This window comes from Podarcis vaucheri (genome assembly GCF_965113315.1).
Source record: "Podarcis vaucheri genome assembly, chromosome: 3".
NCBI lineage: Eukaryota > Metazoa > Chordata > Lepidosauria > Squamata > Lacertidae > Podarcis > Podarcis vaucheri.
This window is the reverse complement of record NC_138761.1, coordinates 122524627-122551260: the sequence shown is the minus strand read 5'-3', so window position 1 is coordinate 122551260 and position 26634 is coordinate 122524627. Positions and strand designations below refer to the sequence as shown.

The following is a 26634-nucleotide window of genomic DNA, read 5'->3' as shown; positions in this document are numbered from 1 at the left end:
TTTCCCTTTTAAAAATATTTATTTCTTTATAATGCATGAAAGGGAGATACAGTGGATCCTGGACACAATATCCATCAGCTGTTCTCTTTCCATGAATTTTTCAATAAAGTTGTCTGTTAAATCAAAAATGTGGAGACAGATGCAAAGTTACCCATCAGTTATCTAATGGAGTGAGAGCATAATTAATCAGATATAACACCTAGGAATAATTGGTGCAGAAATGTATTTCCCAAGGTGGCAACGTTGGTTTCTTCAGGATGTTGAGTCAACTTGTATTAATCACATCATAAAATTAGTGCCAATTTGTCTTCGCAACTTTCGGATTTCTTGCAGGTTACCAGCTTATCATTCAAATGTGCTCTTTCTGATGGGGACAAGGAGAATATTAGCCCAGAGATCAGAAATTGCATAGTCAAACAGACAAACTAGCAGGGCAAGGGGAGGGAAAGAAATTCCATCCCTGATCAAAGACAAATTACTCACATGGATACTGGGATGTCATGTCATTAGAACAGAAAGCACAGGGTCCCCTCAGCAGGTGTGACAGAATTAGTAATGTGGTTCAAGCTGAAATTAATGCAAAGCAGTGGTATGAATAGGCTGTCATGTTAGTGTGTGATCACAACTTTCCGTTTGGGCCTTGTAAGCATACTAACAGCAATGTCGTTGCTATAATGTTTTTCGGTATGGTAGAGTATTTGAAGATTTGGTCTTAACCTAGTTATAACTTTTGCTTGTCTGCTCTCCTCACAACCTTCTAGTCTTTGTTGAGAAGCTTCCTTCAGCTGTGCCAAATGGCACCTGGACCCCATGGATTAGCTTAAGGCAGGAGACTGAAGGCAGTAGGAAACTGCAACTAATCCAGAATGCGGCAGCTAGACTGGTGACTGGGAGAGGCCGCCGAGACCATATAGCACCGGTCTTGAAAGACCTACATTGGCTCCCAGTACGTTTCCGAGCACAATTCAAAGTGTTGGTGCTGACCTTTAAAGCCCTAAATGGCCTCGGTCCAGTACACCTGAAGGAGCGTCTCCACCTCCATCGTTCTACCCGGACACTGAGGTCCAGCGCCGAGGGCCTTCTCACTGCAAGAAGCCAAGTTACTGGGAACCATGTAGAGGGCCTTCTCGGTAGTGGCACCCGCCCTGTGGAACGCCCTCGCACCAGATGTCAAAGAGAAAAATAACTACCAAGCTTTTAGAAGACATCTGAAGGCAGCCCTGTTTAGGGAAGCTTTTAATGTTTACTAGGTTATTGTATTTTAGTGTTTTGTTAGAAGCCACCCAGAGTGGCTGGGGAAACCCAGCCAGATGGGCGGGGTATAAATAGTAAATTTATTATTATTATTATTATTATTATTATTATTATTATTATTATTATGTGGTTTTCAACCTTTCTGAGTCCATGGCTTTCTTGACCAATTGTGGCACTCCTTTGACTTGTCTGCAGGCACTACATTTCATCACCATCATCACCATCATTTTATTTGTATGCTGGCTTTCCATAGTTGAAACTATGCTCAAGGTGGCTTACAACATGACAAGATTTACATCATTACAGACATAACAGAAGTCATAAACAATAAATAAAAACACATCAAAAAGTACACAACCAGATGGAAACAATTTCCACGTAAATCATAAGATCTAAAACTAAAGATACAACAATAATATCAATAACTGCAACAGTTCTCTCAAGAATACTCCAGCCCAAGAACCTGTTCAACAGCCTCAGCTTTTGTAGCTGGAGTCAGTCCGCACTCCGCTTCCCAGGCCAGATGGGACAGGGCCAGTCAGGCAGGGTGCAGGTCTTCCAGGGCTCACAGCCAAGATGGTCTCATTTAAAACAACACAGATGAAAATTTAAAACAATTTAAATGCAGCTGCAGTCCTTGTGAAGCTTGCCCAGCCCCACCCCAAGCCAGAGGCAAGGGCAGGGTCCTTCAGGCCCTCAGCAGGCCACCCTCTTCCCACCAGGCACACTTTGCAGGTGATGCTACCCTCGCTTTTGCCACGAGTGGCCACTTCCATTAATCTAATCTGCACAAACTAATCTATCTGTTAAGTGGAGGGAGGGAAAGAAGGAGGGACAGAGGCATTTGGATATTCCGCATTTGGACACAGCATTTGGATATTCCGCATTTGGACACAGCATTTGGATATTCCGGGGAAAACCCCCGAAGGGTATCTTTTTCCTACGCCATGGCAGCAGCAAGAGTTCTTATTGCGGCAAAATGGAAGCGTATTGAAATCCCCTCTATACATGAATGGATCCAAAAGCTGACAGAATATGCTGAATTAGATGGCCTATCAGAAAAAATAAAGAATAAACCAAAACAGGAATTTGTCTCAAAATGGGAGGTTTTCAAAGAATATTTGAAATAGAAATATAGTAGTTTAAACTCTGCCGCAGCATTCGAGGAACTTCAGTAATAGTTGCAAGTTAGACATAAGAGTTAAGATATATTAAGAAAAAGTTAAATGATGAGAAAAGTGTGTATTGGCAATAAGTAATATGAAATTGAAATAAGGAATAGACGGGAGGTCGGGTCTATAGTGTTAAGACCAACTTATATTTTATTGTTTCTTAAGAAAATTTTGTGTTTATTGTTATTCCTGTGTGTAATTCTGTAGCTGTGTTTGCTCTTTCTTTTCTTTTCTTGCTGTATCAATAAAAAAATTTAAAAAGGAAAAGAAAAGAAAAAAGAAAACCGCTGTCATAGTATGTACGTTCATCCCATTAGTATCACCATGTTAGGCCAAAGGTTCTCAATGAGCTGGTCTTTTTAACTGATGGAGTTTTTTGTGGGAGGATTAATAATTGAAAGGAGCATAAATTTCTTGTCATTTCTGAAGCAGGGGCAGGGGGTGCAAGGAAGGAATGATATGAAACGCCCCAGCCCAGCTTTCAGCTCTTGTGCAATTGTTTGTCTGTCTTCAGCTAGAACTCCAATAGCAGAAGCAGCAAGATCTTGTTTTTTGGTTTTGTCGTCTGAGTCTGCCTTATCATCAAAGAAATACCTGTTCGTTCCTTTACTATGAGAAATCTCTGGCATACACAATTCCGCAAAAAATTATTTTTCTTCTCCTAGTGAAGCAACCTAATGATAATTATAAAGCAACCTAATTATCCCTGGCTAAGATTTTAACCAAGGATACCCATGTTCACGCAAGGGACTGTGGGTTAAACCACAGAGCCTAGGACTTGGCGATCAGAAGGTTGGCGGTTCGAATCCCCATGGCGGGGTGAGCTCCCGTTGCTCGGTCCCTGCTCCTGCCAACTTAGCAGTTCGGAAGCACATCAAAGTGCAAGTAGATAAATAGGTACTGCTCCGGTGGGAAGGTAATCGACGTTTCTGTGTGCTGCTCTGATTCGCCAGAAGCGGCTTAGTCATGCTGGCCACATGACCCAGAAACTGTACGCCGGCTCCCTTGGCTAATAAAGTGAGATGAGCGCCGCAACCCCAGAGTTGGTCATGACTGGACCTAATGGTCAGGGGTCCCTTTACCTTTACCTATGTTCACGGCTTATACCCTTCGGGGACTTCCAAGCAAACTGCATTCCCCCTGGTATGTTTTCAGAGCAAGTTTTAGGCCACATTTCCAGCGCATTTTCCTTATTTACGAAAGGAAGCAGGTTTGTTGCTCAAGACCTCCCACAACTTGATTTTATCAATATGTGATCAAATCCCACCCCAAAAATAGCAACTGTACTATAACAACTTTATACTACAGTATATGCTTTACAGATGGAATGCTGAACCATAGGTTAAGTTTCCTATGCAGCCAATTTTGTACTTAATATTTTGCTTGCAAATTTACTATATTTTCAATTTTGGCAGCAAAGTAGGCTAAAATAAAATGAATGTCTTTCATGCTCAATGCAAAAGAATCAGCCCAATTATTTTGTTTGTTTGTTTGTCTGTGGCATTTATGTTTTGTTTAATATTCAGAAATTTCGAAGTGGTGAGCATAAATGTTAACAAAGAAAAAACATAGAAAGTATATTGATATTTAAAATTCATTATAAAAACAGAAAACTACTGCATAATTTTGGTGAGCAAGATTTCATTTGCAGCATTTTGTGCCAGCTTTTGCAAGAGAAATAACCTCTCTTCTTGAAGGCACCTAAGAATGTGTCATTAGTTGAATATGGAAGCAGAAAATAATAAAAATGGCATTAAACTATTTTTTTTTTTGCACAATTTCTCCCCATTTATGTTTCTTGTGTGCATGGATTGCACGTCCACTTTTGATTAATTACAGTATCCTAGAACATTGGTGGCTGATTAACTCCATCACGGACAGGAGAGATTATAACACTTTGAGACAGAGAATAAGCTATATCCAGAAAGGCTACCCCTCCTTGCAAATAAAGCTTAGTATATGGGAGATATGTCCCTGTGTCTCAATGTGAAAAGATGGAGGTTAGTACTAATTTTGCTATTACTTTATGCAAACTAAGAACAAAGCCTGCATTTCATTTCTATGGCATTTTCACCCCATCTTTGTCCCAAGTTCTTTGCAAGAGATTGACCGAAACAAGCAGTTGATGAACAATGTGGGCGATAAACTGCCAGATGTTCTCTCAGCATGCAAACTAGGTTTACGATCTTCTTTTCAATAAATGTATATCTTCCACCTTTACTATATGTGCAACATACTGGTAAGCTATTTAAATCAGGTTTTTATGGGGAGGAAATCTGTATGCTTGCCAGGAGCTTAGAACCCATCCAGAAGGAGTCCCCCAGCATTTTTAGGTAGTGTGAATATCCTCCTGCACTCTAAATTTCTCCAGTAACACATAAATTCCTACATAAATTCCACAGTGGACACTAACAGAAAGAGAAGGGGCTAGGCTGTTTTCCACTCTGCCCCCTCCTTTGGTGTTCATGAACACAAGACTATTGCCTGACGATAGTTTTTTGAACTTTCATGAAAGAGATAGAGAAAAGTCTCTTGGGTCGGCTTCGCTTTGTATCTATTGTCTCCTTGTGGCTTCTTTTAAAATGGGAGGATGGACTTTTAAGTCTTTCGCTGTTTGTCTTTCGACAGTGGCATATATGCAAGAGTTCTGTTGAAGGGCTAGCATGCCACAACTAGATACAAAAGTACAAACAGTAAATCTGCCCCATTTTCGTTTAGAATGCAGCACCAATATGAACAAACAGGGAATAAAACTCTCCCTGTGTGTGCTCTTAGTTTTATATAAGAAATTAAACAGTATCTCCTATCTGACCTTAAGGAAATAGTTTCATCATCGCCAATTATTTCAAAGCAATTCCAAACCACTTATTTGTTAAAATAATCCGTAAGCACAAAAATATAAAACATCAATATAAAAACTTAAAACATAAAATATGCATCAATGTACAGCGTCTAGCATTAATGGTCAGGAAAAGCCAGAGCAAAAAAGTAAGTCTGCAACAGAGATCTAAAATTCACCACGGACAATGCATCCCAAATAGCAGAGGGAAGGACATTCTAAACAACAGGCTCAATGTCAGAAAATGCCTGTTTACAGATCACTGCCATATAGAATCATAGAGTTGGAAGAGACCACAAGGGCCATCGAGTCCAACCCCCTGCCAAGCAGGAAACACCATCAGAGCACTCCTGACATATGGTTGTCAAGCCTCTGCTTAAAGACCTCCAAAGAAGGAGACTAAAGATATGAGAGTGCAGAATATAGTGCCTCCCGTAAAACCTCTCCCTGTGATTTTAATCATCTAACAGGTCTGTAAAGGGGAAGATGATCATATATAAATGCAGAAATATGTAGAAAAATGATATTACGTTTGCATTGCTCCAACCACACCTGGTACTCTAGGCTGTGTGGTGGGTTATGTAGTAACACAAACAATTCCTCATACTTTATTGCAGAGCTTTTGGGTCCACTGCTCAGGAACCCAGTTGTGTCACCCCTTGGCTGCAGAGCTGGCAGCCCCTCACCCCTTTTGGAACACCCTCCCTGTGCTCTCAGCCTCATCTCCCCTCTCTTTGGGAGTCCTATGGGCAGCCACAGCTGCTGCCCCTGGTCTCTGAACTCCCCCCCCCCAGCCCCAAAGACAGGGTTCAGTCTGACCCGTGTGTCACCACTGAGGGGGGTGACAAAATACCTGGCAGCACTCACCGCGGGGCCTGCAGTGCGCCGGAGCCACTGCACTGTCCTGGGAGAGATGTGGTGGCTGGGGCCCACACAGGCTCTGAACTGCCCAAACAGTTCGCCCGCTGCCTCCCTCCCAGCTGTAGGTCAGCTGAGTGGGAGGAGGCAGACAGACTGGAGGCCCTGCGGTGTGCCCTGCCCCACAGGTGCCCGAGCGGCTTCCTCCACCGCTGGCCTCCTCCCACTGTCCCACAGAGGCCTGGGAAGCACCCCCTGGCCAGCCCAAGAGGCACCATTCACTTGGGGAGCTTGTAGCTAGGGCTGCTGCAACAAACAGCTGTGCAAGCCAGCCAGACATTACCTTGCAAAAATTAGGGCGTGCAAAAAATAAATAAATGATGGTGCATTTACAGTCGCCAACAAATACTTTTTTGGTTTCAAGGTTTTGAAAAATGAGTTGCGCATTAGATTTGCGTAGATACAGTCAATTAGTAAGCAGCAGACTTTTCTGCACTTTTCATAGCATCATAGAATTTTGTAGAGTTGAAAGGGACCCCGAGGGTCATCGACCACCAACCATCCAAAGGAGCTAGCCAAGACTGCAGGCTGGGCAAGTTTTTACCCTTCCCTCCTTTGTTAAAACACCAAAGTCCAGTTCAGGTGTTTGGGTGCCTCTGCATGGAAAAGTGCAAATTCTCCTCCGTATCAAATGTTCAAGAGTTAAGGTAAAGGTACCCCCTGACTGTTAGGTCCAGTCGCGGACGACTCTGGGGTTGCGCACTCATCTCGCTCTAAGCCGTTTCTGGTGAACCAGAGCAGTACACGGAAAAGCATGACTAAGCCACTTCTGGTGAACCAGAGCAGCGCACGGAAAAGCCGTTTACCTTCCCACCAGAGCGGTACCTATTTATCTACTTGCACTTTGACGTGCTTTTGAATTGCTAGGTTGGCAGGAGCAGGGACCGAGCAACAGGAGCTCACCCTGTCACGGGGATTCGAACCACCGACCTTCCGATCGGCAAGCCCTAGGCTCAGTGGTTTAACCCACAGCGCCACCCGTGTCCCATTCAAGAGATAATATTTTCATAAATAATACCTGGGAGAGATGTCCGCATTAAGAGAGAATATTCTAGTTTATTTTACATTGGAAAGTATCACCATTTGTTTATCAAGTTCTCCCGTTGGATTGGGGGGGAAAGTGAGAGATCATCTGCTTGCCACACTTAAATCCCACTGTTCCTCCAGAGACCTCACATGTGGTTCCTAAGCAGAAAAGTGATTTGAGATCCTACATTTAATGCTCTTACAGACACCATCCCTTTAGTTGGCCGTGTGAAGTTAAAGAACATCCAGATTTCTCATTCCCTGCCCCCACTGACATGCTATGTTTTACACATGCTTCTACCTTCTCTGATAATAGAGCAACAAAGAAAACAGTTTGCCAACCCCAAAAAGAACAAAATACTCTGAGCACATGCGGATTCCCATTTTAAACTCACTTGAATCATCATGACTAAAGGAGTAAAATGGAATTTGCATCTGCTGTCCAGATGCTAAGTACATTTGCTCGGGGGTATGCGCAGGTTTGTTGTAGAACAGTATAGTATATATATTTTAAGTAAGAAGAATAAAATGAGCACTGTTGCCATGCGCATTCCTGGCCAGCCACCTCCAGACTATGAGAAGAAACAAGCAAACCATGGTGGGGGTTTGCATGTCACAATAAACCACAGCCTGGCTTGTTGGAGCCACGCAGGCACTGCTCGTTGGTGGGTGGGTGAAGTTGCGTGGGAGGAGAGAGGCACGATCCTGATTCAACTATGGTTTAAGGCAAACTGTGGCTTATCATGTCATGCAGAGCACCAGGCCAGTTCCCTAAAATGCTTCCCCAGAATGTGCTGGAACATGCAGTGAGTCTCCTTTGTAAGCGAAAGAGGTGTGTTGGGGTGTGTGTGTGTGTATCTCTGCACGTACATATCTATCCTTCATGGGAAGACAGTTCCTGAAAGCAAGCTCTGATGCCTTTTAGCTTACTGCAGCAGCACAAATCATTTGCTTGCTGGGTGCTTCTTTCAAAACCTGATGAACGCGGTGCTGGTTTTCTCTGTGCATATTGCAATATTCTTGGGGCTGAACCATTTTTAGGTTCATATGGCAGAGCTGTTTTGGGTTCCAATATACTGCCTACAGTAGTCACACATGGCTGGATTGAGAATCAGAACTGCCTGTGGAGCTGGAACATGCTGGAATATGAAACATGCCAATACTGCTATCAATTAGACAATGACCCAGAAATTCTTGGAAGAATGGTTTTTCAGCTCAATTCAGCCTCCAGGGTATATAGCCCTATCATTGGGTCTCCACTGATTCTATGTTGGAAGCTGGAACAACTGGGGAATGAGCCAGAGGAAGATTTGGGAGGACAAAGAAATTTAATTACTGTCCCTAAGAGAAACAAATCGCTCAGTTAAACAAATGAATAATCAAAGCTCTTGGCCAACTAACTAAGCAGTGATTTCAGTTGAGACACTGTGGTTAGGTTTATTATCTGTTTCTGGGCCAAAGTGTTATCCAGACAGATGTACTAGTAGTTTGGTTTCCATAATAAAGGTTGTACTTGGGGGAAATATTTTAATGACATCTAGCTACTTTTCCAGGCCTCCATTTCTCCATGTCATAGGACCACCATTTGTGTCTGTTGACCTTACCAACCCCTCCCTGTCCTTTCTGAGTCTTATGAAGAACATTTACCCTGCAGATGCAATTATTGTATAATAAAGTATTGATTTCCTGAAAAACCCTCTAACGTTTTCTTTTTGGAATTAGCATTTAAGAATTAACCACAACCAGCCCTAAAATGAATTATAAGGCCCTTAAATTCTGTAATACATATCCGTTTCCTCCTACTAAAGCATCCAAAAATACCAAGTTTGTATCTTGGATCCAGAACACATTGTTTAATTTCAGTGAAGCCTAAAACAAGAAACATCTACACATAAAGATGGTATGAAATCAATGTTTTCAAAATGCATCTCAATATCTCTCATGCTGTGATTGATGGTTATGTTCATTTACTCAAAGGTTTAGCTATCAGAAGTTTCCCTTTCCTCTGACAACCTTATACATTCCCCCCCCCCCCGGTAATTTCTATTTTTTGCCGTAGTGTCTCTTAGGAAGGCTAGATGTGGTCAGCTGCAGGCATCGGAGCAAGTGAGGCATTTGTTGCTCCATTAGATGTTTGTGATTTCAGCAGCGCAAGTCTCATGGGTATGGGATGGCTTAGCTTTACTCTTCTCCCACAAGCAAAATTTCTCAACAGAATCTATCCTATCAAAAGCACGGTCCTAGTTTCCGGTTGCAGATTTACTGTGCAGCAAGCTTGAGGGTAACACTTTCAAGGGCATCAAAATAAGTGGTACTGATACAATCACATGGAGGAATAATATAGCAGCTGGCACCCCATAAATATGTGAGTGAATATATTGTTGTGAGTTTGATCATTCAATCTCTGTAAACGGTCAGGGGTTTAAACCAAAGAGCCTTTGATAGTGGGGGATGTGCTCCTGTAGCCTGAAAAGCAGTTTTTCCAGCTTCTGGAATATAGTACCCATCAGAGTTTAGAGAAATGACAGAGCTATAAGGGCTGGCAGAGAAACAAACTAGAGTAGGGTTACCAGACATTCCTGGGGACAGTCCCCGGATTCACCAATCTGTTCCCGGATAAATATGTCCCTGGAATGTCCCCAGATTTTAATTAATGTCCCCTAATTTATGCCTGGGGACTTCCAGTGAGGCAACATGGCGCGTGCCATGGCAGTGAGCAGCACCGGAGGTCCCAGTCACGTCAAGGTTCCAGCCAGCCAATCCACTGGTGGCGCGCGTGGGGGGGGGCTATTTAAACTGAGGCACGAGCCAGAGAGCTTCCTTCTGGCTCGCTTCCTTGATCAACGCTTGTGGCGATCACACAGGAAAGTGGTGGCAGCGAATCGTCTATTAATCCCTGTGCCACCACTTTCTTTCTCGCTGCCACCACCCAGGCCCTACCTGGGAAAATACTGAGTCCAGTCAGGGTTAAATTGGAACATAAACTTCTGTTTATTTATTGCAGTTTAACAAGCGTGTGGTTTCATAAACGGTCTCGGTCAATTACAATCACGGGGTGCCTATCCAGACCTATAACTTCCGCTACCTGCTCTCACTCACTAAACCACCTCTCAGATATTTACTTGTCTTCCTAGTGCCTAACTGTTCCTGACTCAGCTTATTTCGCTACACTAACTCAACCTCCCCACAGACTCTATCCCAATTCACTCCCACTCCAACCAACCACCCAACTCCCAACGAACTCCCCTCTTCGCCCCTCCCAGAGCTGGTTTTATAGTCCCTCTGACTCCACCCCCCTGGGTACTGATTGGGTAACCTGTTTAACTATTTCACCTCCAGCGCTCTCATATGTTAACGTCACAACGCTCGCCCCAAACTCGTGCAGAGCTGCCTTCTCTTCCACTGTGGGCTCTGCGCGCCTGAGTTGAGGGGGGCGAACGAGGTGCTGAGGCAGCAAAGTAGAGGAGGAGAAGCCTAGAAAAGAGCTGTGCTACGTTGCAAGACAGACAGAGAGAGAGAGAGAGAGAGAGAGAGAGAGAGAGAGAGAGAGAGAGAGAGAGAGACGGAGCCTTGTGTGTGTGTGTTTAATGCGTGTTTTCCCAAGACCAGCAAGCGCCTTTACTCAATCTCTCTCTCTCTCCCCATTCCACCCCAACCTCTTTTTAGGGGGCGTTTGTGTGTTTGTAGATGGGCTTCTCTGCCTGTCTTGTGTCAAGGTGCGTGCCTGACAACTTTGGGGTCCCCCCCAAAGAAGGTCAAGAACTCTGGGCAACCCTTTCCTAAAATAATAAAGCATGATTTATTTTTTTAAAAAAAGTGTCCCCGGATTCCTTGAAAGAAATCTGGTAACCATAAACTAGAGGCAGTTTCACAGCAAGAGTATTTGGAATTGCGAGATGGCTAGTGGTGCAGGTGGTCAGCAGAATGGTGCCCTTCTGTAAGAGCATGCCTCCAGTATGTTCTGCTTGCGCCTTTGTCAGTAAAGCACACGAGTGATGCTTGCAATAATAAGGGTGGTGATCTTGCAGTGTGGGAGGCTCATGCTCAGATGCTAGCCACCCTTTCCAGGATACTCCATTATAGCCCACTAATTGGGTAGTATCAATGAGTGACGTTTTTAGAGCAATGACACCCTACATCTTGGCATATTAGGAAGAGGAGAGGGAGAAATGTAGGGCTTTCTTCATGGCACCCAATTGCCCTTGGTTTTCCACCAACACCTAGGACTGTGTATCTATCTGAAGGCTTTTTAAAAACTAGGATGGTGTTTGGTGGTCATTCTGGTGGAAGTCTCTGGGCCAAATGTCTCCATACTTTTTTTTTTTTTTTAAAAAGTATGCATAACACTACCACTTTTATTTTGAAGGGGAAAGAGCCTGTAGTTTCTATATCCAGTTCAGGTGCTGGATCAGGCCCCCACCAGTGGCTTTTTGTACAGAATTAAAGAGGCAGCATTAAACATGCTTTTAAAAAGGCTTGACTAATAGAACATGTAGTTTGGCCGTCTGGCAGCTGTCAACCCCTGTGCCAGCTGTGACTAGGAAGCCCCCGTTCTGGATTATGACTGATGCAGTTCACCATTCCCTGAAATACAACATTTCTGTCACACCAAGTTTAGGCTTCCAGAAACTTCTGAGAATAGTTCAGCTCACACCTCCATGACTGAATACTTCTCTTTTGAATTTCGTTTTTTAATCAATCAATCAATCAATCAATCAATTAATACATAAGCAAATATTCATATTTCCTGCCTGAGCATTCAGGATCAAAATAACAATTATAGGCTACTTTCAGGATTAACCTTCAATCCTTTCAGCTCTTCCTGACTTAAACAGATTTAGACTAAACATGTAAAAAAACAACCACCAATCAATTGCTTCTCTTTCATAGGAGCAAGCCCCCATAAAGAATGTTACATGTTAATTATTGCTTTTAGAGCTAGTCCAGGTTGTCCTATGTTAATGTCATTTCATTCAGGAAATTTCTTAAGTTTCCTTCATCAAAAGGTCCTTTGTCTGGAAGGTACCAGAAAGGATGTGCTAGTGAACTACTTTCCTTCATGGCCCAATGAGCAAAGGGAAGCCAACTCTCCTGTTACCTGGGGATATTTAAGAAGGTAATTAGTTGACAAATAATTAAGCAATGCATAATTGAAATACTACAGACAAATCACCTGTCTGTAGTATGAGGAGGGCATGTGCAGATTTATTTTGAAAGGCTGCATTTGGAAGGGAAAGCTGGTTGGCCAACAGTTTCAAATCCCTCAAGCTGGGAAAAACATTTGTTCCTGGTAAAATGTCCCTGGGCCCAATTCATAATGATGGTTGTTATCTTTAAAACCTTAACTGGACTGGGACTAGGCTGCTTGTCTTCTTCTTCTTCTTTGGTGATCACTCGTAGCCGAGTAAGACTGTCTTCCATAAACACGGTTTTATCAGTGAGTCCGTAAGTGACTGTGGAGGCCAAATCTGGACCCACACGTCCTTCCACAGTGGGGACATTGGTTTCTGGGCAGGAGTTGATCACGGTGTGGATTTGCCAGGCGTGCCTTCCTCTTAGGATGTTTCTCCCTTGCGTCCTGAGTTCAAGTGTCTTCAAAGCCCATGACACCTTTGGTCAAGGCTGTTCTCCAACTGGAGCACTCGCAGGCCAGTGTTTCCCAGTTGTCAGTGTACATACTACATTTTTTTAGATTTGCCTTGAGACAGTCTTTAAACCTCTTTTGTTGACCACCAGCATTACACTTTCCATTTTTAAGTTCGGAATAAAGTAGTTGCTTTGGAAGACGATCATCAGGCATCTGCACAACACGACCAGTCCAGCGAAGTTGATGTTGAAGAATCATTGCTTCAACACTGGTGATCTTTGCTTTTTCCAATACACTGGCATTAGTTTGCCTGTCTTCCCAAGTGATGTGTAAAAATTTTCAGAGACACCGTTGATGGAATCTTTCGAGGATTTGGAGATGGCATTTATAAGTGGTCCATGTTTCATACAGTAAGGTTGGTAGTACAATAGCTTTGTAAATTTTTTGCTTGTAGGGTTGCCTTTTTCAGAGACACCGTTGATGGAATCTTTCGAGGATTTGGAGATGGCATTTATAAGTGGTCCATGTTTCACAAGCATACAGTAAGGTTGGTAGTACAATAGCTTTGTAAATTTTTTGCTTGTAGGGTTGCCTAAACCCATATGAGTCTGCTTGGCCCTTAATATTGGCCATGGAGATTTCATTTGTGAGCCCACCAATAGGCTGCTAGGAATGAAACAGAATATTTTCGGTGGTAGCCCCAACACTTGGAAGGTTTGCTATTTTTGTCATTCTTACTCTGTTTTTACTAAACCTTAAAGGCCAGCCAATTCAATGATCCTGGTCAAGATATTCAGGTTCCTTTTTTCTTCTTTCTACACCAGAGCCTCAAGCCTCAGTAACAGTGGGTTTTTTCTGGGCGGACGCAGGGGTACGCATAAACATTTTGTGAAGTTTGGCCTCATTGAGGGACAGTATTTCAATATGAGTAGGAAAATGAGAGTACTTCTAAACATTTTTTTAAAGGAAAAAAGCACTGCTCAACAATAATAGTAGACATCCCTTATTCCAAAATACAACAGTTGTTCATCCACTTCATCCATTTGTTCTATATCTTTCTTTTAAAAATAAATAAATAAGCTTTCCCTTATTGGTCAATAGGAAAGCATGATTTCTCTATCACCCTTCCATTTTCTGGCCAAACCACTTCTTCCAGTTTGTTCTCAAATCCACTACTTAGTTCTTAAATGAATCTTCTTTGTCCCCCCCCCTTTTGTGGTAAACCTTGCATAGACAAAGAAATCCCATAACATCATGATTGAGGCTGCCTAAATTGTAAGGAGCAGCATAAAGGAGATTTATGGCAGGATAGGATTGAGCCCAATCTTCTTTTACTCTTCAAAATGTCTAATTAGTGCTTAATCAATTTTTATAATATAAGATCACCACTCAATAAGACCCAATCCCTTAATTTTCAACTCATGTAAGCATTTCTCTGTCATGTTAGAAACCCTCATATGCCATTTCCTGTTCTCTTTGGGGTGTAGAATCTGACAAGGTTCTTTATCCACCATCTGCTCATTAAAATGTCAAGTGTTTTTAAGTGTGAATGAAAAACTGGTCTCAGGTTCTTAAGTATTCCTCCCTACCAAGTACTGGCTAGTTTTTTTATGACAGTGTAAGGTAACTGTGCCTTCTATTTAAGAACTGTGTCAGGTTCCTTTGTTTGAGTATACTTGCACCCCACCCTGGGAACATATCCTCATAACATTTAGGTAAGCTACATTGTGCATTCCACCTAACAGGAATAACTCATTGTTGATTCCTCAGGCTGACCATATTCTGTTTGGCAGAAATGCAGAAATTCATCCTCCCTCAGCCAGGCACAGTTGCTTTGCATGCACACATGTCTATTCCACCTGCCTGGCCTGCCCCCCCCAAATTACCATTAACCCTAAAGAACAGATACAGACAGGACAGAATGCAAAACTCATTAGAATCTAGAGAATGTCTCTCAAGTTTCTGAAAGCATCTAGCCCTTGAGAGTGCAAAACGAAACTAATGAAAGCATGTCAGAATGGTTCAGATGCATAAAAATACAGCCTGGGTCTATTCTTGGGGGGGGGGCGATGTTTGTGGTATTTACTTAACTGAAACTGAACATCATCACACTAAGCATCTCAGGCACAATGGCAGAAAATGAGACTCACTTTAATAAGGTCTCTTGATGACCAAGTTCAAGAGAAACAGCTTTGCATATTCTACAGGTTTAGTGTACAAGAGTAGATTCCAGAATGAAGGAAACACCTTGGACGCTACAGAGACTTCTTTGTGTCTTCTATGCCTTATCACAGCCTTTTCAGTAGCCTAAGAACCTCATTTCTATGACCACAAAAGACAGCACTTGTTACCTCATACTCCAAGATCCTGTTCTCTGGAGGCCTTAGGTATTATAACGCCCTATGGAACCTGTGCCAAATATCTGAAGGATCTACTACTCCCTTCCCATCAAAGAGCCTTTATGCTTGCGAGATTAAGTTCCTTCCCCTCGGCAGTGACCAAAGGTAGATTCTCACACACCCCATATCAAGACCGGTTGTGTGTCTGCAACCAAGAAGTACCTGATTCAATGATTCAATGCTCTCCACATAGTAGACCTCGCTAACCAACGCTGAGCAAAATGTTGGACCTCTGGCCTATAACTCTGAGAAGAAGTCAAATGATACTTCTCTTGGCAGATCGGGGCAAAGATATCACTGCTTTAGTAGCTTCCTTTTTAGCCACAATTTTACCCGAAAGGGTTCCCAACGAACCATCCTTTTGGGGAACAGACAGGGCATAGCAGAATATCTAAGTGCACACGATCACAGTGTGACCTTAGGACCCAAAACAGCTTCACCCTTGTCCTTTTAATTATCCCAGTGACCTGAAATGTTTTATACTGTGATGCCAATAAAGGTATTTGATTTGATTTGACCTCATCTCAATGCTGCCATGTACAAGACAATGGCCTGAAGAGAGCCTGATTCATTGTTATGCAGACTTTCCAAAGCTCAAACCTTAAAAGTACCTGAAGGAGCAAGTTTAAGCTAGTATATGTCAGCTGAGGCTCAGCATGACGAGTTAATTAATTGATTGATTGCATTTCTTTCTCCCCTTTTCCCCAAACATTTCAAGAAGGCCTGCACACTTCTCTTCCTCTCCATTTTATCTTCAAAACAGCCCTGTGAGAGGGGGTGAGGCTAAGAGATAATGGCTGACCCAAAAGCACCCCGTGGGCTTTAGGGCTGAGTGGCAATCTGAAGCCTAGTCTCTCAGGCCCTAGTATGTCCCTCTCACCACAGCACCACATTGAGTCGGTGCACCTGAAAATATTTTGTAATGTAATATGGTCTTCCCCGCATTGGAACATTATAAGTGCATCTGGAAGCAGACAAGACAACCTGTTGGCGGCCTTAGTAAGGCTTCAGTTATTTTGGGTCACCCTTCTCACTTGACCTTTTAATCCAGTCCTCCTAGTAAGTGGTGACTTTTCTGCATTAAAAGTGACGTGATCCATTTTCATATTTAGAATGATGGACAAGATTAGCATTTCCACAGTTTAATATTTTACCAAGTGATCCATCTGCAGGGAGCTTCAGTTTCTGTTTTCTTTAGAATGCCTGTCAACTGTTATATCATCTAACATCTCCTCTCTACCCCTGGAGATATTTCCCAATTTTCTGTCTAAGAACTTAGCATTTCAAATGCCCCTTTGTTCTTTAGCCAATGCTATATTCAGCTTGCCAGGTCACAACTTGATTGGCTCCCGGTTTATCATTGCTATATTGAATAAAATTTTGGTTCTGTTCTTTTCTCTGGGAATGACGGAGCCAAAAAGTGTTTCATATAATACCAGGCATTTGCTGTGAACATTTTTTTCTATGTTTCTTTTTATGGGGCATCTATATGACACCATCACACACCCTTCAAGTGTTCCTATTTTCCAGGTACAGTCCCAGAGTTACAGAAGCCGTCCAGGTTTCTGATTTGAGCCTACATTATCCCACTTTTCCACAGTATGTCCCTTTTTTCATTTGAGACATGTTGGAGTGTGTGGTAAAGGTAAAGGGACCCCTGACCATTAGGTCCAGTCGTGACTGACTCTGGGGTTGCGGCGCTCATCTCGCTTTATTGGCCGAGGGAGCCGGTGTACAGCTTCCGGGTCATGTGGCTAGCATGACTAAGCCGCTTCTGGCGAACCAGAGCAGCGCACTGTAGTTTAACGCACTGTGGTTTAACTAGGCTCTGTGGTTTAACCCACAGCGCCACCTGCGTTCCTGGAGTGTGTGGTAGGACGTCCTTATTTTCATTGGAGGGTATGGAGTTATGCGACCCCTGAGCCAATGAGATAAGTAACTATACAATCTTTAGAACAGAGGTCAGCAACCTAAGGCCCATGGGCTGGAAGCGGCCCGTGAGGGTCACTTAACTGGCCCATGATCCACCCCCGAACTGAGCTGCTCACTCAGTGAGTCCCCGTGCGCTGCGCTAAACCAGTGTAGTGCAGTGCAGGGACTCTCTTCTGCAGCTCCGGAAATCACTTCTACGCATGCCCAGATGCCAGAAATCACTTCTGCACAGGCGTGATTTCTGGCGTCTGGGCATGCGCAAAAGCGATTTCCGGTGCCGCGGACATGTATAGATGCGATTTCTGGCATCACGCTGCACCGGCCCGGCCCACAGAGGATCTCTGCGGGAGTGATCCAGCCCATGCCCGGTAAGCCTTGTCGACCCCTGCTTTAGAAGACATCTGAAGGCAGCCTTGCACAGGGAAGTTTTTTAACATTTAATGTTCTATTGTGTCTTTATATATGTTGGAACCCACCTAGAGTGACTGGGGCAACCCAGTCAGATGGGTGGGCTAATAATAATAATAATAATAATAATAATAATAATAATAATAATAATGATGTCGCTATTTGTTTGGAGGGTATTATTCCCCTTCTACATATGCCCTGTGCACATGAGTCACCCACCACACTTTTTATTTTATTTTTTATAATAATATTTATTGAATTTTCACAAATTATATGAATATACAACAAACAAACAAACACAAAAACAAACAAACAAGTATAATTTCAAAACCTTAGTTTCTTAGAACTTACTTCACTGACCTCCTTATACCTCCCCTTTCTGCATTCCAATTTCAAATTTAATTCAGCAAATCCTCACCCTTAATTTTATCTAATTGTATTCTTTTTCTTTTCTTTTAACTTAATCTTTACAGCTGTAATCCACTTACTTTCTATAATCATGACATTTTGACACTCATTAATTTTACAATATCTCTTAAGATAGATTTTAAATTTCTTCCAATCTTCTTCCGCCGTCTCTTTCCTCTGGTCTCGGATTCTGCCAGTCATTTCAGCCAGTCCCATGTAGTCTATCACCCTCATCTACCACCCACCACACTTTTTAAAACTGATCAGTTGTTGTAAAATTGTACAACTGTTGTTGTAAAATTAACATAAACTTTGGTAAGCATGTGTCTCTTATGCACATTGTAGCTGTTGAGTGTGGCCCTATATAATGTAGAAGACATGTATACTCTTGCAACAACAAAGGGGTTTTTGATGTTTGCCCCCTTCAGAAAGGATGGCTGTGCCACCAGACATTTAAAGAACCAACACACAGTGTGAGGAGGCTGTGCCATTGGCAAGCTTTCTTCCCCTTGCACATTCCAGTGCATGCCTGGAACACGCCTACTTGTATACGAAGCCTCTTCTCTTTTTGCCAGGCCTTTGGCTCTTAATGGTCTTAATTGTCTGTGGGTGGGATGTTTTAACAGGATTTTTTTCTTTTTCTTTTTTTCTGTTATGCTGGTTGAATTACCTAGGCAAAAAGTGGCCAATAAATTTAATAAACAAATAATAGTAAAATATTGGGAAACCCACCTCCACTGGGAAAAGCTTTATACTCAAAATTCTCCACCTTTTCTGCAGGGAACATTTCACCAAAGTTCTCTTTGGGTAGAAATTCTCCAGCAGTTTCTTTGAGATGGGGCTTACCATTAGCAGAAGAACAACATTTTAACTGCCCCCTGCAAAGCTCTGCTTGCTTGTTTTGATTTTTTTTTTAAACTGTATCAGCAGCCTGGTCACCATTTTGCATCTTCCACAATGCCACAGATAAAATTCTGCATGATGGCCTTTTTCTGCAAGGGTGAGAGAAAGAAAACTGTCAGACAAATTCACAGAAAAACAGATTCTGGGAAATTTTGGCTTAGCTCTTGCAGGAATGTTGTAGATGTGCATTTAAATTTGGACCAGAGCCTGTTACAACCGCATCAACAACTCCACATCTTCACTGAATGTGTAGACCCCCAGACAGACTTCTGAAAGGGTCTCATAACCAGTTTCCATTTACTACATAGAAAATGTCTATACGGAGACCTAATCAAGACAGGAATGCCAGGGAAATGAAATAGTAAGCACACAGCACGGGGTGCATATTCTGTACTGCGCCTAGAGTGTGTTTTGGTTGGAATCAGGTACCCTTCCAAGTAGTTTGGGGGGAAATTGTGGTCATGTGGAAGTACTCTTGGCCCTGTTTCTTTCTTTCTTCATGTCATTTCAAATCTCATTTGAAAACATATCAGATCCCCTTTTCCTATTACCTTTTAATTTCCCTCCTCTCATTTATTATTCAGCTGCTAACTGTATTATTAAACACCATAAAACATTTGAGGGAAACAGTTAAAATGTGTTATGCGAGTCTAAACAGATATTCCTGATGAGCAACGCTGATTTAGATTGGAGCCATGGGTGGGGTCTAGTGACAATAACTTCTACCTTCATGGGAGAGCTAGAACACTTCAGTGCTAGTGGTGATATCATCATCATTTATCTTTTTTATTTGTACAGTGGACGCTCGGGTTGTGAGCGTGATCTGTGCGGGAAGCACGTTCGCAACCCGCAGCGTTCGCAACCCGCAGCGCTGAGTGTGCGCATACGTGGGTCATGATTTGGCACTTCTACACATGTGCAAAGCGCAAGGTAGCGCTTCTGCGCATGTGCAAGCACCGAAACCCGGAAGTAACCGGTTCCGGTACTTCTGGGTTCGGCACGGTGCGCAACACAAAATCACGCAACCTGAAGCATCTGTAACCCGAGGAATGGCTGTATACCGTCTTTCTATCTTAGAATCATAGAATCGTAGAGTTGGAAGAGACCACAAAGGGCCATCGAGTCCAACCCCCTGCCAAGCAGGAAACACCATCAGAGCACTCCTGACATATGGTTGTCAAGCCTCTGCTTAAAGACCTCCAAAGTAGGAGACTCCACCACACTCCTTGGCAGCAAATTCCACTGTCAAACAGCTCTTACTGTCAGGAAGTTCTTCCTAATGTTTAGGTGCAATCTTCTTTCTTGTAGTTTGGATCCATTGCTCCGTGTCTGCTTCTCTGGAGCAGCAGAAAACAACCTTTCTCCCTCCTCTATGTGACATCCTTTTATATATTTGAACATGGCTATCATATCACCCCTTAACCTCCTCTTCTCCAGGCTAAACATGCCCAGCTCCCTTAGCCGTTCCTCATAAGGCATCGTTTCCAGGCCTTTGACCATTTTGGTTGCCCTCCTCTGGACACGTTCCAGTTTGTCAGTGCCCTTCTTGAACTGTGGTGCCCAGAACTGGACACAGTACTCCAGGTGAGGTCTGACCAGAGCAGAATACAGTGGCACTATTACTTCCCTTGATCTAGATGCTATACTCTTATTGATGCAGCCCAGAATTGCATTGGCTTTTTTAGCTGCCACGTCACACTGTTGGCTCATGTCAAGTTTGTGGTCAACCAAGACTCCTAGATCCTTTTCACATGTACTGCTCTCAAGCCAGGTGTCTTACAATACAATCTTACAATACTCAAGGCAGTTTGCAAGCTGAGGAAACAAAAAATGTACATCTTATAACAAGCTATTGCGATACAAAAATGTGATAATAAAACAAAACTTTAAAATAAGCAACCTACATCAAAAAGTAACATTCAATAATTATTAGAGTAGTATAAAATAAGAATATCAACATATAAAAGTTAAACAGAAATCCACTCAAGTTACAATAAATACAGTGGTGCCCTGCAAAACGAACGCCTCGTGAGACGAAAAACTCACAAAACGAAAGGTTTTTTTCATTTTCGAGTTGCTTCGCAAGACAAATTTCCCTATGGGCTTGCTTCGCAAAACGAAGCTTGCCCCGCAAGCTCCGGGGATAGCGGGAAGCGCAGCACGTCTTCCCCGCTGTCCCCGGACCTCTTTTGAAGCAAGGGGCGGCGCAGAGAAGATCGCTTCTCCCCGTTGCCAGCCCCGCAAGCTCCGGGGACAGAGGGGAAGGCGCAGCGCCTTCCCCTCTCTCTCCGGACCCCTTTTGAACCAAGGGGCGGCAAGGGGGAGAAGCGATCTTCTCCGCGCCGCCCCTTGCTTCAAAAGAGGGGACAGAGCGGCGTTTCCCCTCTGTCCCCGGACGGTCTCCATAGGAACGCATTGATTGATTTTCAATGCATTCCTATGGGAAACTGTGCTTCGCAAGACGAAAAACTCACAAGAAGAAAAAACTTGCGGAACAAATTAATTTCGTCTTACGAGGCACCACTGTAGTTTCTAAACTCTAATCAATAAAACAACTTCAAGCCACGGTACATAAAATAATACAATACAAATTGAGAAGCAGAGACTAGAGGGTGGAGCAAGGCAGGTGGAAGGAGGCCTTGGCTCAAAATCTGGTTTAATGTCACGATCGTCTGTTTTAATGTTTATCATAAGCTCCTGGGAAGGGTGGTTGGGAAGCCTTCGGACTGCTGCAGGCCTCTCTCTCTGAGGATTGGGGGAGAGATCCATAATTGGAGGGGAAAGTGCATTGGCAGCCATAGCTGAATCACCATTGGGGGCAGTGTCAGAGGGACATGTGCAGGAACATGGCAGCAAATGGAAGGGCAGATAACAAAAATAATGAAACTCTGGCTCTCCCAAAAAAAGTTCAACAACTTTGGCTCCGCAGAAAAAGAAGAAAAAAGAAAGAAAGAAAGTCAATCCATGTTTGCAGGCAAATAATATCTTTTTTTTTAATGGGGGGGGGGTGACAAGAAATTTTCTGCACTGGGTACCTGAGCTTTCTACGCCGCTGGCTGCAGCCTGCACAAAATAGAGAATGGTTCTTACCTGCGCTTCCCTCAGAGTTATACTAACCAGGAGATGTGGTTTGGTGTCGTGGTTAGTGTGTTGGTCTAGGACATGGGTAGGCAAACTAAGGCCCCGGGGGCCAATCCGGCCCAATCACCTTCTAAATCCGGCCCGCAGACGGTCCAGGAATCTGCGTGTTTTTACATGAGTAAAATGTGTCCTTTTATTTAAAATACATGTTTGGGTTATTTATGGGGCATAGGAATTCGTTCATTGTTGTTGTTTTTTTCAAAATATAGTCCGGCCCCCCACAAGGTCTGAGGAACAGTGGATCAGCCCCTGCTGAAAAAGTTTGCTGACCCCTGGTCTAGGACCTGAGAGACCAGGGTTAGAATCCTCACACAACCATAAAGCTCATTGAAAGACCTTGGGCTAGTCATCATCTCTTAGCCTAATCTAATTCAGAGGCATTGCTAAGTACCGAAAGGACTTGGAGAACTGGCCCAGGCACAAGACTGTGTAATATCTGCACATGCTATTTGATATGTATCACCACTTCTGGGACATTAAGCTGTCTCACCGGTGCTGCACTTTGAAGTGCACCAAGGCATTATTAGAAGCAAAGTCAATATCAATGCCAAACAGGGCACAAAGGGGCAGGGGATCCAGGGACCGCCACAAAAGACCACCCACTCGTCTGATATGTTAGGAGAACAGGCCACTCTGCAATTTCAGAAGAAGGAACGAGAAGGTACAGAAACTGTACCTGCTATGCAATCTCCTGCATTAAGTATGGACATCTGCAGAAGTGAAGCTTTCAGGTGTAGACCTCTGTGTGCATAAGTTTCCAGAGGAGAGGAAAGCCTGCAGAATTTGCATTCGCAATCCGGTGGAACTCTGTGTATACGGAATTCTCTCTTGCAGACATGCACACCCAACAGGTAGAGATCAAGCGAAAGGGAGGCAAGCAGTTTCTGCAGCAGGGCCAGTGGTGCTACTCGTGTAGAACACATTAAGGAGGCTAGGGAGCGCCACAGTCCTTGCCAATTCCTACTACAGATGAGGCACCGAGTGTCCCTGCCGTTGTTTCCTTGATTGCTTCATGTGTGTGTTATTGTTTGTTTGGCATCATGAAGGATGGGCTATTAGTCAAGAGCTTTTGTTTGCACAGCCTGCTGAGTCACTGGAGATGACATTAATTTACACTCCTCTGGTGGGAGGAGATGGTGTTAGGAACAGAGGAACCTGCCTTCTACTGAGTCAGATCATTGATCTATCTCTCTCAGTATTTCACATACTGGGTGGCAGTAGCTTTCCAAGGTTTCGGGCAAGGAACACTTCCAGCCCTACCCTGCCAGGGATCAAACTTAGGACCATGTGCAGGCAGAGCTGCGGCAAACTCATGTAGCATCTAGGCTGTTTTTGAATATTTTCTCCATTCCTGGTGATCAGCCTGTTGAGGTGCACTTTTTGTGGTTCCTTCAGCCCCATATGAAATATGAGTGCTTCTTGTGGAGCCTTTGCCTCCAAGCTTAATTAAATAAAATTTAGATCTAGACCTTCAAATCCATCCAAAAATCCTATTTTTTGGATAGGACTTTCTGGTATCCCAGTCACTTTCTTTTTTGATGAAAGACTGGAAACTAAAATCTATGCTAGAAATGCACTGGATATGAAGAAGATGGAGTTCATTTGCTCTTTAAAAAATAGGACATTTGCTAGGGCAAATAATTGTTAGGATATAGATCTGCAAGAATTTCATTACCCAGAACAGCACCTACCTGATTCACAGGTCCTGAAATAATATACAAACTGAAACACAGCTAGCTGTTTCTTGAAATTTGCGCTTCTCTTGTTTAGTTTCCCAACTAAATAATCTATGTATATTTTACAAGAAAGTGTGCATAAAAGTGCGTATATTGGTGAAAATAACATACAAGAATGCATTATATTAGGAGAAAATGATTGCAAAAATGTGTCTATTGGACAAAATTGCATACAAAATGTTTATATTAGGAGAAATATGTGCTAAAATGCCAATGAATTTTCATGAGGACTTTTTTTTTAAAGAAAAAAAGTTCATGTAGAGTTTTTTTCTTAAAAAACCAAAACAAAACTAACTAGCTGCAAACTGATGTCAAAATGTGGAAAACTGAAACAAAAATCTGCTGATTCAACTACCCCTACTCCAAGGGGGACTTCTAGGGAGCCTGAAGAGCTTGCTGTCATAGTTGGATCTGCCAAAGTTACCAAGCCCTAAATATTTTTTGCCTGATCTCCTGACAGCCCCCCACATTTCACTTGGACCCGAGATTCTTCCCCTTCACCTCCATCCCAGAGTGGAGACAGTATCAGGTGACCAGAGACAGCAGAGAAGTGCTCTTAGGTCTTCACTACTGGAGGACAGAGGAACTAGAGAAGGTCCAGGTATGCATTGGGACCCAGCAAATGACCAGGAAGAGGAGGAGCCACCTTTGGGGATATAAACCTGACAGTGTCTCCTGGGTCTTTGCTGGGATGTCTGTTCCCTGTTGGACTTCAATAGGCAGTGGCAAGTTTCCCTTGCCTCAGTCCTTATTTACTCCACTCCCAGATTAATGGCATACATTTTCCCTAGGCAGCAGTAGTAGGCCTATGATGCAACTCCTCACTTCTTTGTTACTTTCAGTAAAGTTCTGTATGGTCTGGTGATAGAGAGTTAGATTTGAACATGTCCCTGCTTATGCCATGAACTTACCAACTATATTTGCACAAGATGCTAAGCCAAGGTTTGTTTTAAATAAGTTTCTTCAATAAACCATGCATCATATCAGAGATGATAAAACAAATAATGGCTTGTTTCTCCAAAGCTTGCCTTGTTTCCAGCTGCTCTTGCCTTTTTCCTTTATAGCTTGGTGAGTGTCTGGGATTGGGTAGCTACATAAACCATGATTATGCAAGACTGTTAGGATCAGACATGATAACATACTTATACTGGAACGTGTCCAGAGGAGGGCAACCAAAATGGTCAAAGGCCTGGAAACGATGCCTTCTGAGGTACGGCTAAGGGAGCTGGGCATGTTTAGCCTGGAGAAGAGGAGGTTAAGGGGTGATATGATAGCCATGTTCAAATATATAAAAGGATGTCACATAGAGGAGGGAGAAAGGTTGTTTTCTGCTGCTCCAGAGAAGCGGACACGGAGCAATGGATCCAAACTACAAGAAAGAAGATTCCACCTAAACATTAGGAAGAACTTCCTGACAGTAAGAGCTGTTTGACAGTGGAATTTGCTGCCAAGGAGTGTGGTGGAGTCTCCTACTTTGGAGGTCTTTAAGCAGAGGCTTGACAACCATATGTCAGGAGTGCTCTGATGGTGTTTCTTGCTTGGCAGGGGGTTGGACTCGATGGCCCCTGTGGTCTCTTCCAACTCTATGATTCTATGATTCTATGATTCTATGATTATACCATAGTTAAAATAAGCCATGGTTCATAGGCCAGCAGCAAACAGGGATTGGCATTGTCATTTGTTGGCAGAGAAAAATCCCTGGTTGGTTGCTGAGTGAGTTCACATGTTCAATGAAGCCATAGTTAAGTTAAACAAACCATGGCCATTGTGTGGCCTCAGGCAAATTCAACTTCATTTTCAGGCATGGCAGGCCTGATCTGGACTGGGAATGCCTGAATGGCATCTTACCTAATTTGGTCCTCAGTTTCATTTGCTGGAGAAAGAACAGAAATTATGGGTCCTCACCAAAAGAGAGTAGGAAAAAGTGGGATTTCTGTTTTGGAGACCGTATGGTAGGTGTTTTCCAGAAGGAAGGAAGGAAGGAAGGAAGGAAGGAAGGAAGGAAGGAAGGAAGGAAGTCGGTCCAAGTTGGTTTCCTTTTCCTGAACAGATGCCACAACATTCTTAGCTAAGTGGCTTCTCTCCCCAGCCCTATTCAACACTGAGTGCAAAACTATACACATCAAACTCAGGCTTCCTTCTGAGGAGACGTGTAAAGGAGTGCATTGATTGCTATATAAATGAACAGGAATTTTGACTAAGGAAAAGATCCAATGCATGTGCAATGGGAGAACTGCATACGAGCTAAAACTTTCTTAACTTTTCTTTCTTTCTTTGCCTGCAGCAATATCCACTGCAGAAGAGACAGGCCCCAGTCTTAAATGGAAAAAGGGGCTTATCACTTTAGCAAGGAAACCTGGTTAGCCAGAAATAGTGAGTAAAGCTTGAGCTGCAAGAGGAGTTCCCTACCTGCACAGATGTTTTTTCTCTGGCTCGCAGACGGTTGTACAGTCCCACTATGTGTAGCTGATGTCTGTTGCGTATCCATTTATGACATATTGAACAGCCTAAATTATTGCTACTCAATTTCATAGTGAACTACAGAAGGAAAAACTGCAGGCTCCATTTTTGTGGGTTTAGAATATCCCAAGATTGCGTGATTTACCCCACCCCACCCCTGAGTCTTTTCTTGCTTTCGTTAAGGTGGAAACTCTAGTGCTATGAGTTACTTCTTTCTTCTCTTTCCTCTTGGGCTTTGGCAACCTTGAGAACAGTCTTAAATCTGACATCACGGAAGGTTCCTTACCAGTCCAGAAACCTGAGCCACAGCTGTCCCGGCATTAAACTGAAATGGCCTTGCTCAGGGATGATGTAAGGAGTGGTGTATGTTACATGTGCATAACTTACATACTGGAATTGATGGGGTTTAAGCAATACAAGCACCAGAAACCAACCTGTTTATTCCTGGCCC

General features: G+C 43.2%; 1 long non-coding RNA gene across 2 annotated transcripts; it reads right to left on the bottom strand.

The window, feature by feature from the left end:
- LOC309528869 lies at positions 1-26299 on the bottom strand. 2 transcript variants are annotated; one of them, XR_014217941.1, is made up of 4 exons: positions 26133-26299; positions 18676-18935; positions 484-567; positions 1-364 (listed from the first exon to the last, which is right to left on the bottom strand). It is a non-coding gene; the product is annotated as an uncharacterized lncRNA (long non-coding RNA). The 2 variants fall into 2 exon arrangements; XR_014217942.1 differs by having other exon boundaries at positions 18790-18935.
- Between the last annotated feature and the right edge of the window lie 335 nt (positions 26300-26634).